The sequence below is a fragment of the Patagioenas fasciata genome, chromosome 2 (assembly GCF_037038585.1).
Source record: "Patagioenas fasciata isolate bPatFas1 chromosome 2, bPatFas1.hap1, whole genome shotgun sequence".
NCBI lineage: Eukaryota > Metazoa > Chordata > Aves > Columbiformes > Columbidae > Patagioenas > Patagioenas fasciata.
The window spans coordinates 169,854,648-169,872,404 of NC_092521.1; the positions used below are offsets into that span (position 1 = coordinate 169,854,648).

The 17,757-nt window shown below is 53.7% G+C and overlaps 1 long non-coding RNA gene across 2 annotated transcripts; it reads left to right on the plus strand.

Annotated features, from left to right (window-relative positions):
* Nucleotides 1-5,283: 5,283 nt before the first annotated feature.
* Nucleotides 5,284-17,325, plus strand: LOC136098401 (uncharacterized). 2 transcript variants are annotated; one of them, XR_010650935.2, is made up of 6 exons: nucleotides 5,284-6,049; nucleotides 6,232-6,320; nucleotides 7,240-13,040; nucleotides 13,508-13,587; nucleotides 13,899-14,979; nucleotides 16,061-17,325. It is a non-coding gene; the product is annotated as an uncharacterized lncRNA (long non-coding RNA). The 2 variants fall into 2 exon arrangements; XR_011737834.1 differs by having other exon boundaries at nucleotides 13,899-17,325.
* The last annotated feature ends 432 nt before the right edge of the window (nucleotides 17,326-17,757 follow it).

The window sequence follows — 17,757 nt, forward strand, 5'->3', positions numbered from 1 at the left end:
CCTTTCTTCCCTTCCTCGCCCATCTCTCGGTCCTGCTCCCTGCCCACCCCGTTCCTGTTTCTCTGCCCTTCTCCTTGTCTTTCCCCTCGTTGCTGTGTCCCGGTCCCTCACTGGTTTTGTTTCTCTGTCTGTCTGTCCAGCTCCTGTCACTGTGTCTCCTCCCTCCACCCCTGCTGCTCTTTTTCCTCCATCTGCCTCTCTCGCTGCCCATCCTGGGGTTTTCCCCTGCACATTGGTCCTGCTCCTTGTCTTTATTTTTGCCTTTCTCCTTGCCCTGCTGCCCTGTCCCTTTGTCTGTGTATCACCTTGTCTTGCTCCCTGTCTCTGACAATCTGGATCCTGCTGCTTGTCCTTCCTTTTCCCCTCTTTATCCCCATCCTTCCTCATACCTTTTCTTCCTCTTCTCTGCCTCAGTGCATCTTCCTCCACCTCTCCTGGTTTCCCGTCGCTGTCCCTCTGTCCTGCTCCCTGTCCCTGTTATTTCTGTCTGTATTTCTCTCTCCTGCTGCCTCATGGGGTGTCCATTTCCACACCTCCCTGTCCAGCTGCCTCTCCTTCCCTTTCTCTCCTCCTCTGTCCAGCTCCCTGTCCCTTTTTCCTCCATCTCTGTCCTCCAGCCCATTGCACTTTTTAAATTTTTCTTCTTGGTCTCTGTACAGATCTGACCCTTTATTTGTTTCTCCACCTGTTTGTCCTGTTCTCTGTCTTTTCTGTCTGTGTGTCCTGCACCCTGTCACTGACTTCATCCCTCCTTTCTTGTTCTTCTCCTCCCATCCCGCTCTGTCCTGCTCCCTGACCCTACGTTTTCTTGCTCCATCTCTCTGCAGGGCTCCTCGTCCCGATTGTTCTTGATTTCTCCACCTCTCCCCTCTCTCCTGCCTCTTTTTCCTCTTTCCAGCTCTCTCTCCCGTTCCCCATCGCTTCGTTAACATTAGCGGCCGGCGGCCGGGACCAGCGAGGCCGCGGAGCCTCGTTCCGCCCCGGCCGTGCGGGAGCCGCCCCGCGCAGGTGAGCGGCCGTGGGGCCGCGGCCGCGCTGTGGGATCCGCCGTGCGGAGCCTCCGCGGGGGGTTCCGGGCTCTGCGCTCCCGGGGCCGGTGGGCGCGGAGGCGGCACAGGGACGAGCGCTGCCCGGGCGTCGCTGCGGGGTTTGGGGGCCGAGCCGTTGTCCGGCCCGGGGAGCAGGGGCGGCCTCATCCCGTCCCGGCTGCTCCTCGCTGGGCCCGGGCAGCGGCGGCCCCGGGGCTCCTGCGGCGGCGGGCCGGTCCCGGTGCCCGCCCGGGCGGGGAAGCCCCGGCTGCCGCCGCCGGGGGTTTGGCGGGACCCGCGCTGCACTGGGGCAGGGGCTGCGTGCGGGTCCCCGCGGGGTCCTGCGGTGCGGGGCTCACGGTGCGGCGGAAATGGAGCCTGAACGGCGGTGATGAAGCGCCGCCCCGCCTGTGCCGGTGCTGCCGCAGGACGGGGCCGGGCCCCCACGGTCCTGAGCGCTCCCCAAGCCTTGTGGGGCCCTGCGGGTGGGGGCTGAGCTCCTCTCGCCCCTCGGCATCGCACACGGGGGCTGCAAAGGGGCCAGAAATGGAGCTGAAGCTTTTTGTTCCTGGGGCTTGAAAACAGGCTTGTGCAGCTGATTTTGGAGCTCAGAAACAGATTGAGTGGTATGGCTGATTCTGGGGCTCAGAAATAGAGGTCAAATCCTGCATTTCTACTACTGGAGAGCAGGCTCAGCAGCCGGGTTTGGGGCTCAGAAATGAGCACTAAAGGAGCTGGTTTGGGGCTAAAAGCAGAGGCCAGGAGGGAATAGCCTGAGCTGCCACCAGGCCAAGAACTTTCCTGTTCGGAAACCCCCAGGGAAGCAGAACGGCACCTGAACCCCGGCCAGCTGTGGGTGCAGGGGGTCTCGTGCAGACCTTTCCGTCTGTGTGCGATTCGGCTGCGAGCCAACCGCTTTGCTCCATAAACATGAGCCTGGGGGAGCTGCCGTGAGCTCTGAGTAACTGACTGTGGAGCGATGGTTTTACTACTCACAGGTCACCTCATGAGCCAAATTTAAGTTTCATATCACTCACATAGTTTAAGGAAAAGCATCCTGGATAGAATTAATCACCTAGAATTACAAGGTTGTGTGATTTTTGATATATTCTCTGCTCATGTTACTTAGTAAGCTGAGTTTGCTGAAATCTTAAGCTGTAAAGTTCTGCTCATATTTAACAGAACAGCTACAGCTGACACTGAACATCTGTGGGATAAGGTCTGGTTTGCACTTTGCTGGGAAGAACAGAATTTACTGGGGAGAACAGGGCGAAGACATCGTGGAAATCTGCGAGACGGGGCTGTTCTGCACTTTGCTGGGAAGAAAAGGATCCACTCAGTCAAAACAGCACCTTCCGGGCTATGGACTGTAAACAGCATCTACAGCTGAACAGATCAAAGGCCCCTCTGAGAGCAGTGAAGAAGATCCAGTGAGAAGCAAGAAGAGCCCAGACTCAGCTGTTACCATTGAACTGAATCACAATGTGAATGTTCTGTAAAGATGTAAGAACCCAGGGATTCCGGTGCTTGTCTGGGACTCTGTGCAGGCACCAGCCTGACCCAGCCCTGCTGCACTACATTATTGGTTTATACGAACTTTGATGCCTGAGAGTTTGCTTCAGGAGCCCTGGGCTGCGGACCGCGGAGCGCCCTGCCCCCAGCGCTGCAGGGCAGGCGAGTGGGTTCGCCCAGCGCGTCTCCTCCTGCAGTAAACAACGGGGTGAACCTGCCCCGAACGCTGTTCAGTCACTTTTCTGTGACCGAGTAAACATTGTTCTGTGGGAGGCAGAGCCCGAAATCACTCATCGGCAACACCATCTCCCGAAAGAAAAGAGAAATATAGAAGCACTTTCAAAAGCTATTTCTTCCCCCTTCTCCTTTTCTGACGTGGATTTGGGGCCGATTCCCCAGAATGGGGACTTTCTGCTGTGGAACCCCACATGCAGAGTGGGAGCCGCTGCCACGGCACAGGAACACCCCAAACACCCCGAATCGGGGTCTGCAGCGGGGGCCGTACAATAAATAGAAAACAAAAACGTTTGGAAAACCGACCCAAGTGCCCCCGGCCGGGTGATCACTGCTGCCTCCTGCTGGCGGTACCGCGGTACTGCATGCGGTGTTGCTCTGTGACCCTGCGCGGTGCTGCCACCGGGTGGCAGAAATACGGTACTGCAGCTCAGAATCAGCGCATGCGCAGTGATGCGCCCCAGCCGTGTTCTGTGCTGCCCTCTGGTGACCACGGTTCGGTACTGCAGCTGGGAAATGGCGCATGCGCAGTGGCGTTCTGTGGACTTGCTCCTTGCGGCCACTGAGGGCGGGGACATGCAAACCAGAAAAGCAGTGCTCGAACGGGCCGCCGGGAAAAAGAAACAGAAAGCAGGAAAAGAAACAGAAATAATATAGAAATAGAAATAATAGAAATAGAAACAGAACAAAGCGTCGTGCGGAACACGCAAATCGCCTCGGGGTTTGGGCGGGGATGGGGCGGAGAAATGCAAATCAGAGGCGTGGCTACGCAAATAGAGCGCCGGAGAGCTCGAACGGGCCGCCGGGAGGTTCCACCGAGGAGGGTTCTCTGGGTGGGGTGGTTCTCCAGAGCGGATGCTCTGTTGTCCCAGGTGACTCGTTTGCTGTGGGTGGTCCCGGGTGGTCACGCCGGTGCAGGTCACCCCCGCACACGCCCGCCCATTCAGTCCCGGTTCCGCGCATGCGCGGTGGCGCCCCGGTGCCCCCCCCGTACGCCGCCCGCCGGGTGTCGCTGGTGCTGCCGCCCGGTGGCCGCAGCGCGGTACTGCAGCCCGGCGCGGGGAGTGCGGCATCGGGCTCAAACCAGAGCTCAAGCCCTGCGCTTGTGGGACGGCCTAGTAGAGCTGGGCTTCGGTTTGGAGGAGTTTTAATGCACGTGTTAAATTCCAGAGGAAAAATTCGTCTAGGGGATGGGGATGATATCGGGGGAGGCTTTGACGGGAAAGGCTGAGCTACCTCGGGAAGGGGATGATATCGGGGGAGGCTTTGACGGGAAAGGCTGAGGTACCTCAGGGAGGGGATGATATCGGGGGAGGCTTTGACAGGAAAGGCTGAGGTACCTCGGGGAGGGGATGATATCGGGGGAGGCTTTGACAGGAAAGGCTGAGGTACCTCAGGGAGGGGATGATATCGGGGGAGGCTTTGACAGGAAAGGCTGAGGTGCCTCAGGGAGGGGATGATATCGGGAGAGGCTTTGACGGGAATGGCTGAGGTACCTCAGGGAGGGGATGATATCGGGGGAGGCTTTGACGGGAAAGGCTGAGGTACCTCAGGGAGGGGATGATATCGGGGGAGGCTTTGACGGGAAAGGCTGAGGTACCTCAGGGAGGGGATGATATTGTGGGAGGCTTTGACGGGAAAGGCTGAGGTACCTCAGGGAGGTGATGACATCGGGGGAGGCTTTGACAGGAAAGGCTGAGGTACCTCAGGGAGGGGATGATATCGGGGGAGGCTTTGACAGGAAAGGCTGAGGTACCTCGGGGAGGGGATGATATCGGGGGAGGCTTTGACAGGAAAGGCTGAGGTACCTCAGGGAGGGGATGATATCGGGGGAGGCTTTGACAGGAAAGGCTGAGGTGCCTCAGGGAGGGGATGATATCGGGAGAGGCTTTGACGGGAATGGCTGAGGTACCTCAGGGAGGGGATGATATCGGGGGAGGCTTTGACGGGAAAGGCTGAGGTACCTCAGGGAGGGGATGATATCGGGGGAGGCTTTGACGGGAAAGGCTGAGGTACCTCAGGGAGGGGATGATATTGTGGGAGGCTTTGACGGGAAAGGCTGAGGTACCTCAGGGAGGTGATGACATCGGGGGAGGCTTTGGCGGGAAAGGGTGAGGGACTTAAAGGAGAGGACGGAAGGGAGAGAGGTTTTGGTGGTAAAGGCTGAGGTACCTCAGGGAGGAGATGGCATCGCAGAGGCTGCAGTGGGAAATGCTGAGGTAGCTCTGGGACGGGATGGCACTAAGGTGTGGTTTCAAAGGGAAATGCTGAGGTACTTTGAGGAAAGGATGCTGGGCTAGGAACTATGAACACATCAGATCGGTTAAGAGAATGTTGATGACAGAAATTTCTACAGTAAAGTATTCCAGCAAAGACAGGGAGATGAGCAAAACTTATATCAGGCCTCCTAGGATTCCTGCAGGTTAGGGGTCAGGGATGATGAGGTTGTTAACTCGGTCCTAACTTTTTCTTTCTCTCCCTCTCTTGCAGCACCAGAATGAATGGAGAAGCAAGTGGATGGGAAGTTCCTGCGCCACGACACAGACCACATTTATTACTCTCGCCCTCCGAGACCCGGAGAACCGAACCGTTCTCATCGTGCCTTGAAGCAACCTCTGCTCATGCGCTTCTCCCAGGGAGAAGGCAGAATGGGAGTGACTCGCCACGTTAAACAACAGGGTGTACACTCTGCAGCTTTCAAGCCCAGCTCTGCGTTAGCTCACCCCTGCAATTTTGCACCGCCCACGCAAATTTGAGTTGTCGCTGGTTGTTGCAGCGTTTGGCTTTGGTGAGGACAGCGTGTGTTTGTCAGCAGTTGGTGTAGGGCGGAATCTTGAGGAGAAAGTGACATTTCCGTGCCAGAACTGGTTGGTGTTTGCATGGTATTGTGGTAGTTGTTCCCACAGGTGATCAGTGCTGGAGTGTTATTGCAGGATGAGGGGATTTTGAAGGCTTGTCTGTGAGATGCACTAGAGGCAGCAGTTGCAAACGAAAGGCTGAGGTGTGGAGAGTTTGTCGGTGGGTTTTGGACAGTTGTCAGTTGAAGAGTTGGTTGTTTGCAGGTGAGGTGTAGAGCAGAGGGTGAAGCTGACTTTGCCTGGGCGGCGCAACTGGATGGGTGTGCAGAGCTGAGGAGAGCGGGCTTCTGCGGGTGACCCTAAAGCTGGAGAACCAGCCAGCGGCAGCTCCAGACAGTCCCGCTGCTGAGCTTGGCCGTGTAGGGCCAGTGCCCTGGGGCACAGGGAGTGTGACCCTCCGCAAGCACCAAACAGCAGGTGAGGACTGTGGGGATTTGTACTGAGCTATGATATCTCTAAGGCATGTGCGAGGGGCCGGGGCCAAGGCAAGGTGGGCTCGTTGTGGGGTGTGGGGAGGTGTCAGCCCCCGGACTCAGCCCCTGTCTGATTGTAGTGCCCTTGGGCTGGTGTAGCTCAGTCCTCTGTGTGTTTCTCTTCAGGTGGAGCAGCGTGCAAAGGAAAAGCAAGGAAGGAGAGGAAGGTGGTGAACCTATGAGGAAGAGTGTAGCGAATCTGGCGTGGACTCACGGTAAGGTGCCATGAGAGACATTTATTACAAACTCAGGTTTGCATTTATACTCGCTATGATGCTTGCTCAAGCATTTGCTCTTTAGCTAAGTTAGACATTACATGAGCGATGTAACTGCCATATACGCATTTTTTTCTATAGTAAGCTGTCCCTCTGTCCCTGATGTATCAGTCCTGTATCCTGTATCTTAGTAGTCATAATTTTTCCCCAAGTAGATGAATATTTGCAAGCAACTTTATCTCCAGTCGTTACCTGTTCATGTAATTCTCATTCATCTTTGTGCCATGTCTCCAACTGAAATGTACCAGTTGTAGGAAAGTCTAGCACATGATTAGCAATCCATTCTAATAAACTCACCAATCAGACCCCTGATACATCCTGATTTTGCGTTTGTAGCGCATGTTGAAGGACATCCAGGGTTTGTCTTTGCTTAAGGGATAACTTCCCTCCCATGGTTCCCAATCGCTCACCTTTCGTTGGTGGTGGGCGCGCACTGTCCTGGTTCCCGGTCCTGTTTCCTGGTTCGATTGGGCTTCGCTACCAGAGCGGCTGCTGCCTTTACAGGCACGCTGAAAGTCCCTGTTCCAGGGCGCCATTTGTAGCGAATGCGGTACGGACTCTCTTTTAAGGTGCAATGAGAGATGTTTATTACAAATTCAGGCTTGTGTTTATACTCGCTATGATACTTGCTCAAGCATTTGTTGATTAGCTAAGTTAGTCATTACATAAGTGATGTGTTTTGTGTTCCCACCAAAGTCACTGCCATAAACACCTTTTTTGTCTATCACAAGCTGTCCCTCTGTCCTTGATGCATCAATCCTGTATCAACTCCTCTGTCCTTGATGTATCACATAGCATACAGTCCTTTGTTCTTGTATTTTTCCACTAATGCTTGTTCTCATGCTGTTGACTCTTGCAGTTTCTCATGTGCCCGGTCTTCCGTGTACTGACACAGAAGAGCGATCACGAAAGAGGATTGGAGCGCACCTGTGAGTCAAGCAGAGTCAAGAAAGAAGATGACAGTGGTGGACCTGTGAGTCAGGAGGGGACAAGAGAGGAGAAAGGTGATGGAGCTACGAGTCAAGAGTGAGGAGGAAGATGGGCAGCCTGAGCCAGCGAGAAGGAGAATGTATCCTTAAGCACAGGGAACGATCTGTGATTAGTGCGTCCCCCTCCCACCCCTAGAAACCGTGCTCGGGGGTAAAGTGGTAAAATGGGAGCAGGGGCTGTTGGCTGTGTTTTGGGAGGTGGGGGTGGTGAGCAGGGGCTGGGCTCTTGGACTTGGGAACAGTTAAGGGAGCAGGGTGGTCATCCCTTGGGAGGTGTCTGTCTGCCAGCAGGTAAAGGAGGGGGAAGAGGATCCTGCCGGGGTGAGGGCCTGGCCAGCTCTCCACTCCCAGAGCTCTTGATGCTGGTGTGGTATGTTGCTGTAAGTGCCAGGGGTGACTGGCAAAGAAAGTCTTTGTGGGGTGCATGCTGGGAAACTGTGCTGCTACGGAGGGGCTGGGTTGGTGGGAAGGCCTGTGCGGGGGGCCGGGGCCAAGGCAAGGTGGCCTTGTGGTGGGGTGTGGGGATGCGTCAGCGACCGGACTCGCCCCCTCGTGTGACTGTACGGGCCTGGGGTGGGTATATTTTTGTTTTCTGTGCATCTCTGTTCGGGTGGAGCAGCTCGCAAAGGCGAAAGCAAGAAAGAAGAGGAAGGTGGTGAACCTACGAGGAAGAGCGATCAAGAAAGAGGATTGGAGTGCATCTGCAAGTCAACGGGGATCAAGAAAGAAGATGACGGTGGTAGACCTGCGAGTCAGGAGGGATCAAGAAAGAAGAGGAGGAAGGTGATGGAGCTGCGAGTCAGGAGTGAGGAGGAAGAAAATGTCCCCCTTGGGACAGGGACCTCCCTGTAATCAGGACTGCGCCCTCCCACCCCTGGAAACTGCTCAGGGGCCCAGACATCCATGGGAAGGTTGTGTCCGACAACACGAGCCAGATCTTCAGCACTGGCTGCTGTTCAGCTGGGACCAGGGGCTGCTGGTGGGGTTTTGGGAGGCGGGGTGGGTGAGTAGAGGCTGGGCTTTTGTACTCATGAGTGATTGAGAGAGAGGGCTGGACACCTCTTGGGAGGTGTCTTGTCTGTCTGCCATCAGCTAAAGGAGGGGGAAGAGGATCCTGCCGGGGTGAGGGCCTGGCCAGCTCTCCACTCCCAGGGCTCTTGATGCTGGTGTGGTGTGTTGCTGTAAGTGCCAGGGGTGACTGGCAAAGAAAGTCTTTGTGGGGTGCATGCTGGGAAACTGTGCTGCTACGGAGGGGCTGGGTTGGTGGGAAGGCCTGTGCGGGGGGCCGGGGCCAAGGCAAGGTGGGCTTGCTGTGGGATGTGGGGATGCGTCAGCGACCGGACTCACCCCCTATGTGACTGTACGGGCTTGGGGTGGGTGTATTTCTGTCTTCAGGGCATTTCGGTTTGGGTGGAGCAGCTCACAAAGGCGAAAGCAAGAAAGGAAAGTAAGGTTGTGAACTTACGAGAAAGAGTGATCAAGAAAGAGGATTTGAGTTCATCCGGGAGTCGAGGGATCAAGAAAGAAGAGGAGGAAGGTGATGGACGTGCATATTGAAAATGAGAGGGAAGATGGGCAACCTGAAGCATGGAGCAAGGGAATGTCTCCTAGAACAAAGGGACCTTTCTGTAATCAGAGATCCCCCCTCCACCCTACAAACTGAACAAAGAGGACTGCGAGAGGGAGCGCTCTGACAGGACAAGAGGTATCAGTAAATCTGGCAAGAGGACAGTGGGGGAAGCGCTCTGGCGGATCAACAAGTCTCAATATATGTGGCAAGAGGATGATGGGGGAGAGTTCACCAGTGGTTCAAAAGTCACCCAGAAAAAGGGGAAGAGGATGTCAATGGGGGAGCGCTCTGGTCGATCACAAGACTCTCCTAAAAAACACAACAGGATGGTGGTGGGGGGGAATGTCCTGTATGGGACAAGGGGTCCCGAGAAATCCAGCAAGAGGATGGTGGGGGGGAGCACTCCAGCAGACCAAGAATGTACTAAGGAAAGGCAAAAGGACGGCAGGAGGAGAGACCCAGTGGGTCAAGAGGTACCGAGAAATCCAGCAAGAGGACGACAGGGAGGAGCTCTTTAGCAGGCCAAAATCCCACTGAGGAAAGGCAAGAGGACAGCGGGGGAGAGCGCTCCAGTTCTTCAAGTGACTTCCCAGGCAGAAGGCAGGAGCATGGCGGGGCAGGACTGCGGCAGGTCAAGAATTCTCAGTCTGGCAATAGGATGGCGGGGAGGAGCGTTCCAGCGGGAGAAGAGCGCCCTGACTAGAGGCAAGACAAGGGTGAGGGAGAGCACTCGGACGTGTCAAGAAGACTCCCCCAAAAAGTGCAAGAGGAAGGCCGGTGGGGAGAGCAATCCAGCAGATCAGGAAGTCTCAATAAATGCGGTAAGAAGGTGGCAGGTGGGAGCTCCCCAGTGGTTCAAGAGGTCCCAAGATATCCAGCAAGAGAACTGTGAGGGGGAGCGCTCCAACAGGTCAAGCGGTGTCAAGAAATCCAGCAAGACAATGGTGGAAAACGCTCCGGTGAGTCACAAGATTCCCCCAAAAAAAGGCAAGAGAATGGTGCAGGGGAGCACTCTGGTGGATCAAGAAGCACCCAGGAAAAGGGGAAGAAGATGGTGGGGGGGAGCACTCCGGTTGGTCACAAGACTCCCCCAGAAAACACAAGAGGGTGGCAGGGGGAACGCCCTAATGGGTCAAGAGGACCCAAGAAATCCAGCAAGAGGACGGCGAGGGGGAGCGCTCCAGCAGATCAGGAAGTCTCGATAAATGCGGTAAGAGGATGGCGGGTGGGAGCCCCCGCAGTGGTCCAAGAGATCCCAAGAAATCCAGCAAGAGGACGGCGAGGGGGAGCGCTCTGGCAGATCAGGACGTCTCAATAAATGCGGTAAAAGGATGGTGGGTGGGAACCCCCCAGTGGTTCACAAGGTTCCAGGAAATCCAGCAAGAGGACGGCGTGGGGGAGCGCTGTGGGAGATGAAGAACCCTCGGTACATCTGGCAAGAGGACGGTGAGGGGGTGCTCTGATGGGTCAAGGTTGCTCTGAAAAAAGCCCAAGAGGGTGGTAAGGAGAAGCTCACCGGTGATTCACGAATCACCCAGAAAAAAGGGAAGAGGACAGTGCGGGGGAGCTCTTCAGTTGTTGAAGAGAATCCCCAGAAAAAGGCAGGAGGATGATGAGGGGGAACACTCTGGCGGGTCAAGAAGTCTCGATAAGTCCGGCAAGAAGACGGTGGGGAGGAGAGCTCGTGTGGGTCAAGAGGTCCCAAGAAACCCAGCAAGAGGACAGCAGGGGCGAGCGCTCCGGCAGATCAGGAAATCTCGATAAATGCAGTTAGAGGAGGGTGGGTGTGAGCCCCTCAGTTGTTTAAGACGTCCCAAGAAATCCAGCAAGAGAACTGCGAGGGGGAGCGCTCCGGCAGGTCAAGCGATGTCAAGAAATCCAGCAAGACAATGGTGGAGAACTCTCCGGCGAGTCACAAGACTCTCCCAAAAAAGGCAAAAGAATGGTGCAGGGGAGCACTCTGGTGGATCAAGAAGCACCCAGGAAAAGGGGAAGAGGATGGTGGGGGGAAACGGCCTGGTTGGTCACAAGACTCCCCCAAAAACCACAAGAGGGGGAACGCCCTAATGGGTCAAGAAGTCCCAAGAAATCCAGCAAGAGGACGACAGGGAGGAGCTCTTTAGCAGGCCAAAATCCCACTGAGGAAAGGCAAGAGGACAGCGGGGGAGAGCGCTCCAGTTCTTCAAGTGACTTCCCAGGCAGAAGGCAGGAGCATGGCGGGGCAGGACTGCGGCAGGTCAAGAATTCTCAGTCTGGCAATAGGATGGCGGGGAGGAGCGTTCCAGCGGGAGAAGAGCGCCCTGACTAGAGGCAAGACAAGGGTGAGGGAGAGCGCTCGGATGTGTGAAGAAGACTCCCCCAAAAAAGTGCAAGAGGAAGGCCAGGGGGAGAGCAATCCAGCAGATCAGGAAGTCTCAATAAATGCGGTAAGAGGATGGCGGGTGGGAGCCCCCCAGTGGTCCAAGAGATCCCAAGAAATCCAGCAAGAGGACGGCAAGGGGGAGCGCTCCAGCAGATCAGGAAATCTCGATAAATGCGGTTAGAGGATGGTGGGTGGGAGCCCCACAGTTGTTTAAGGCATCCCAAGAAATCCAGCAAAAGGACGGCGAGGGGGAACGCTCTGGCAGATCAGGACGTCTCAATAAATGCGGTAAGAGGATGGCGGGTGGGAGCCCCCCAGTGGTTCAAAATGTCCCAAGATATCCAGGAAGAGAACTGTGAGGGGGAGCGCTCTGGCAGGACAAGCGATGTCAACAAATCCAGCAAGACAATGGTGGAGAACGCTCCGGTGAGTCACAAGACTCCACCAAAAAAGGCAAGAGAATGGTTAGAGGATGGTAACAGGCAGCTTTGAGAGCACTCTGGTGGATCAAGAAGCACCCAGGAAAAGGGGAAGAGGATGGTGGGGGGAAACGGCCTGGTTGATCACAAGACTCCCCCAAAAAACCACAAGAGGGTGGCAGGGGGAACGCCCTAAGGGGTCAAGAGGTTCCAAGAAATCCAGCAGGAGGACGGCGAGGGGGAGCGCTCCAGCAGGCTGAGATTGTACTAAAGAAAGGCAAAAGGACAGCAGGAGGAGAGACCCAGTGGGTCAAGAGGTCCCAAGAAATCCAGTAAGAGGACAACAGGGAGCAGTGCTCTGGCAGGCCAAAATCTCAGTGAAGAAAGGCAAGAGGACAGCAGGGGGAGTGCTCCAGTTCTTCAAGTGACTTCCCAGGTAGAAGGCAGAAGGATGGTGGGGTAGCGCTGGGACAGGTCAAGAATTCTCAATCTGGCAATAGGACAGCAGGGAGGAGCATCCAGCGGGACAGGAGCGCCCTGAAAATAGGCAAGACAAGGGTGAGTGAGAGCACTCCGAGATGTCAAGAAGTGTCAAAAAATCTGGTAAAGGATGGCAGGGGGGAGTGCTGTGGATATTCAAGAGACTCCCCAGTAAAAGGCAAGAGGACGGCGCGGGGAAGTGCTCCAGCACGTCAAGATCGCACTGAAGAAAGGCAAGGTCACAGTGGGGGGGAGCATTCCCGTTGTTCCAATGGTTCAAAAGGTCCCAAGAAATCCAACAAGAGAACTGCGAGGGGGAGCGCTCTGGCAAGTCAAGCGGTGTCAATAACCCCAGCAAGGCAACGGCGGAGAGCGCTCTGGTGAGTCACGAGACTCCCCTACAAAGGACGAGAGGATGGTGGAGGGGAGCCCACCAGTGGTTCAAGCAGCACCCAGGAAAAGGGGAGGAGGCTGACGAGGGGCAGGCCTCTGGCGGGCCAAGATCGCTGAGGGAAGGTGCGGGGGAGCTTGCTGGTGGCTCAAGAGACCTCTAGAAAAAGGTAAGAGGGCGGCGGGGGGTGGGAGGGCGCCTCAGCTGGTGAAGAGGAACCCCGAAAACAAGGCAAGAGAATGTTGGTGGGGGGAGCGCTCTGGCGGTTCCAGAGGCTCCCCGAGATCCGCTCAGACGGCAGCGGGTAACGCGGCAGCTCAGCGTCAATCAAAGAAGAACAGGAAGGCGGTTGACCTGCAATTCCAGAGCGAGGAGGAAGACTGGCAACCCGAGCGAGGAGCAGCAGAACTTGGCATGGCCTCTGAAATCCTCCTTTAATCTGGGCTCAGGTAAGCTGGAAGCAGGGGACATAGGCTGGGGTTTGGGAGGTGGGCAGGTGAGAAATGATCCGCATTTTTGATCTCCTGAGTGACTGAAGCGCCTGGGAGTTCATTTGGAGTCGTTGCCTTACTTGATTTTACACTGACTTTTGCATTATATTTTAATGACGTAGAATTTTCCGTTTTGACATCGAAACCTAAACTTCTTTGGAAATTCATCCTCTGTCCCTTCAGTCTCAGCTCGTGGCACTTCCACTGTCTCGTGGCCCGCGTTTCAATGTACATTAGATCGCTTCCTGGGCCTTGGATTTTAAGTAATGGTCCGTCACAAGTTTGTTTTTCTTGTCCTTAACGGGCAGCTTTGAGAGCTCTCTAAGGAAAAGTGATATCTTTTTACCTTGTTACTGCTCTTTCCGTGTTACGAGCAGCCACCCTCTTTATGATCAGTCTCATGCTTTTCTTCCTTTCTTGCCCAGGTTCAGAAGACCGGGAATTCCAAGCTTCAAGTTTCCTGTGGAACATTGCGGGAGACCTTGATAACGTGGCAATGAGGGAGGTGATGAAGAGAAACAATACCTGTTCCTTTCCCATTTCAAGACGTTATTTTTTACCTTCCTGGTAGCTGTGAGATGATTTGCAATCTTGCGCTAGCATCTGCCTGAAAGAGAACACGGACCCTTTGGGTGCCTCCTCAAGAAATACTTGCTCTATGGTTCTGGCGATGTCCAGGCTTCAAGGGTGGGGCATAGGGGAGTGTAAATCTTAGGGGGCCTCCCGGGATGTCTGCAGGTTTGGGTGACCCGTGGCTGGGACGGGGACGCCGAGGTTGTCAATCTTGCCCTGAATCTCTCGCTCCCTCTCTTGCAGCACCCGAGACCGAATGGAGGAGCAAGTGTACGGGAAGTTCCTGCGCCACGACACAGATCACATTTATCGCTCTCGCCCTGAGAGACCCGGAGAACCAAACCGTTCCCATCGTGCCTTGAAGCAGCCTCTGCTCACGCGCTTCTCCCAGGGAGAAGGCAGAATGGCAGTAGCTCGCCACGTTATACCACGGGGTGCACACTCTGCAGCTTTCAAGCCCAGCTCTGCGTTAGCTCACCCCTGCAATTTTGCACCGCCCACGCAAATTTGAGTTGTCGCTGGTTGTTGCAGCGTTTGGCTTTGGTGAGGACAGCGTGTTTGTCAGCAGTTGGCGTAGGGTGGAATCTTGAGGAGAAAGTGATATTTCCGTGCCAGAACTGGTTGGTGTTTGCATGGTATTGTGGTAGTTGTTCCCACAGGTGATCAGTGCTGGAGTGTTATTGCAGGATGAGGGGATTTTGAAGGCTTGTCTGTGAGATGCACTAGAGGCAGCAGTTGCAAACGAAAGGCTGAGGTGTGGAGAGTTTGTCGGTGGGTTTTGGACAGTTGTCAGTTGAAGAGTTGGTTGTTTGCAGGTGAGGTGTAGAGCAGAGGGTGAAGCTGACTTTGCCTGGGCGGCGCAACTGGATGGGTGTGCAGAGCTGAGGAGAGCGGGCTTCTGCGGGTGACCCTAAAGCTGGAGAACCAGCCAGCGGCAGCTCCAGACAGTCCCGCTGCCGAGCTTGGCCGTGTAGGGCCAGTGCCCTGGGGCACAGGGAGTGTGACCCTCCGCAAGCACCAAACAGCAGGCGAGGACCGTGGGGATTTCTACTGAGCTATGATATCTCTAAGGCCTGTGCGAGGGACCGGGGCCAAGGCAAGGTGGGCTCGCTGTGGGGTGTGGGGAGGTGTCAGCCCCCGTCTGACTGTAGTGCCCTTGGGCTGGTGTAGCTCAGTCCTCTGTGTGTTTCTCTTCAGGTGGAGCAGCGTGCAAAGGAAAAGGAAGGAGGCGAACCTGTGAAGAAGAGTGATCGAGAAGGAGGGTTGGAGCGCACCTGTGAGTCAAGAGGGACCCAGAAAGAAGACACGGGTGGTGGAACCACAGGTCAGGAGAGCTCAAGGAAGGAGAAAGATGATTGGGGCAGTATGGGTTTTTCTAGCTCACGCGCTAATGGAAACAGTTTGGATAATAAAAGAAATATATTCAAAACCAATAATTAAAGGCAGGGAATGTTTATATGCTATGTATTGGATAGACCTGAAGGTGTATTTGTTCCTACAACAAAGGTGAAGTTACAATGGTAATTAACTGAAGATGTGAATTTCCAGATTGCATTGGCAACATACGCAGGGAACATATCAGTTTATTACCCTCAACATAAACTGTGGGCTGAAATTGGTAATTTACCGTTGTATGGCAAGTGCTGCTGTCAGCAACGACAAGACTGAATTTACCGATGCCTCTGGTTGCTCACGTAAAGTTGTAATTACATGGCTAAACTCAGATACCCAGTGTTGCAAACACAAAGTAGAAAAAGGAGACCAGGGGTCAAACAAGTTCTTGAGCTGACAGCTGTTAGGATCGCTTTTGAGTGTTCTGTAATGAGCCTTTGAATGTTGTAACTGACTCATATTGTGCAGCTGGCATACTTATCCGCCTGGAAGCTTCTTTTCTTAAGGAAGAGGATGATCCTCTTTTGATGGCTGAATTGAGAATGCTATGGTTCCTAATAAATCATAGACGTCATGGTTTTTATGCAGCGCACATCCGCTCTCGCACTGCCCTTCCAGGACCTCTTGCGGAAGGCAATAGGAGGGCCGATGCACGAGCTGTGCCGCTTACTGTGCCTAAAGCCTTGGAGCAAGCTAAATTATCACATAAACTCTTTCACCAGAATGCAAAGTCGTTAAAACGACAATTTCAAATTACAACGGATCAGGCCAGGAGCGTTCTTATGTCCTGCCCTGATTGCCAACAGTCGGCACCCGTGCCATCCAAAGAGGGTGTTAATCCAGGAGGGATTACTGACAAGTACGGCCAGCTGATGTAACGCGTTGTTCTGAATTGGGTAAATACGTATGTGTTTCTGTAGACGCTCATTCCAGATTTCTCGTTGCGGCTGCACGCACTGGTGAAAGAGCACGGGACGTCTGTAAACAGTGGTTGGCGTGTTTTGCTGTTTCAGGAGTTCCAGGATATGTAAAACCAGAGGAAAGCGGAACGCACGCTGGATTAGAGGAGCGATCCCCCGAGTGCCCAGCGCACCGTAATAAAAGTGCCTGCTTTTTAACACTTTCAAAACAGTGTTAGAGAGTCTGTTTGCCGACTTTTCGGTATCGTTTTCTGGCGACGAGGATGGGATAATCTGCCTGACCTCCCGTGGACCCCAGGATCTCTGGGACCTTGTGCCGGCACCGGGGAATTCCCGGAAGGGATCACGGATCCTCGGGCCAGCTCGGGACGTGGGTAAAACCCCATCAATGAGATAAGGCACTTTCATAGTCTGGTTTGTTTGCAGGCTGCCTGCGCGAGACGTGGGCGACACCAGCGCGTTGGGTCTGCGCGTTTTGGTAAATTGGGTAAATTAAAAAGAAATAAAAAACTAAAGAGGAAAATGAGAAAACAATAAATAAAAGAGAAAAACGAGGGAATGGTAATTTGGTAAAGGTACCTTTAGTGATTTTGCTGTTTGTGCCTTAGCAATTGTATGATTGTTTGTGTCTTTAGTGATTTGTTGTTGTTGTTACTTGTGTCTTGGGTGATTTTGTAGTCCAGTACTTATGGTTCACCAATTGTCTGTTATTGTGATTGTGAAATAGGTAGTGGACAATGGACAGGAGCGATTCGGAAGAAATCCCCCCCGGGCTGTGTTTTGTGACATTGGAAAAGGATCGTTTGACTCCCTGGGGAACAGCAACCAGGGAATATTGTAATTAATGGTGGCCACTGTAAATAATATTAATATGCTGCACAGGTCTGGGTGGGTATACCCGAGATGTGTAGTATAGTAATGCACTACATGTAATATATAATGAGATATGTTTTAAATCATATATTGTCTATTATATAATGCATATTACACAGTACAAAATGTTACATACGCATTGTATTTGAAAAAGGATAATCAGAGAAAGAAATTGAAACCAGTAAAAGGTTTGTTGACGAACAGATATTGGTGTACAATACACAGAGAACATTAGATCAGGATTGTCCCTTGGTGAATGCAGGGTGGCATCCTAATGTCCTTATATCGGGGGACAGGCTGAATTGGTATGGACAGTGCATTTTATACGGGATTGGACACGCTGTGCCTAAAGCTGTAAATACGCCAAAGCCTTCTGAGATAAAACAGGATCGTCTGTGCCTCATTTGCTACACCCCTTTATCTGTTTCCCAAATTACGATTTAGACTGTATTTACCATTGTAAAAATAAAGCTTTCCCCCTTTAATTTTTGTCATGTATTGGAGCCCGTCCTACCTAAACTGTAGAAAAGACAGCAGCCATGTGTATTTTTAAATAAAGATTAAATCAAGTCTGCTAGCCCATTATCTTTAAGCGTTCTACTGTGATCACCTCCCTCCCAAGGTTTTGTGTCTATTGTATCAGGGCCTGACACCCACGGCCACAGTGGATGAATCGCCATGGGCACAGCACCAGGACCCGCTTGTTGGTGTCCAGGGTATCCACTCCAGCAGACACTGTTAGTAAAAGAGCACATCATGGAACTGGAGAACCATCTAATTGTGTCATTATACACATTCACTGCTCTTTTTTCTGCTTTATACCCCTGGTAGCTTTTTAAAATGGCACAGTTTGAAAAGGATTTCTGTTTTGGCCCTGCACACGGAGGCTGATTTTCCTTTTCTAGGGCCTCCCACCC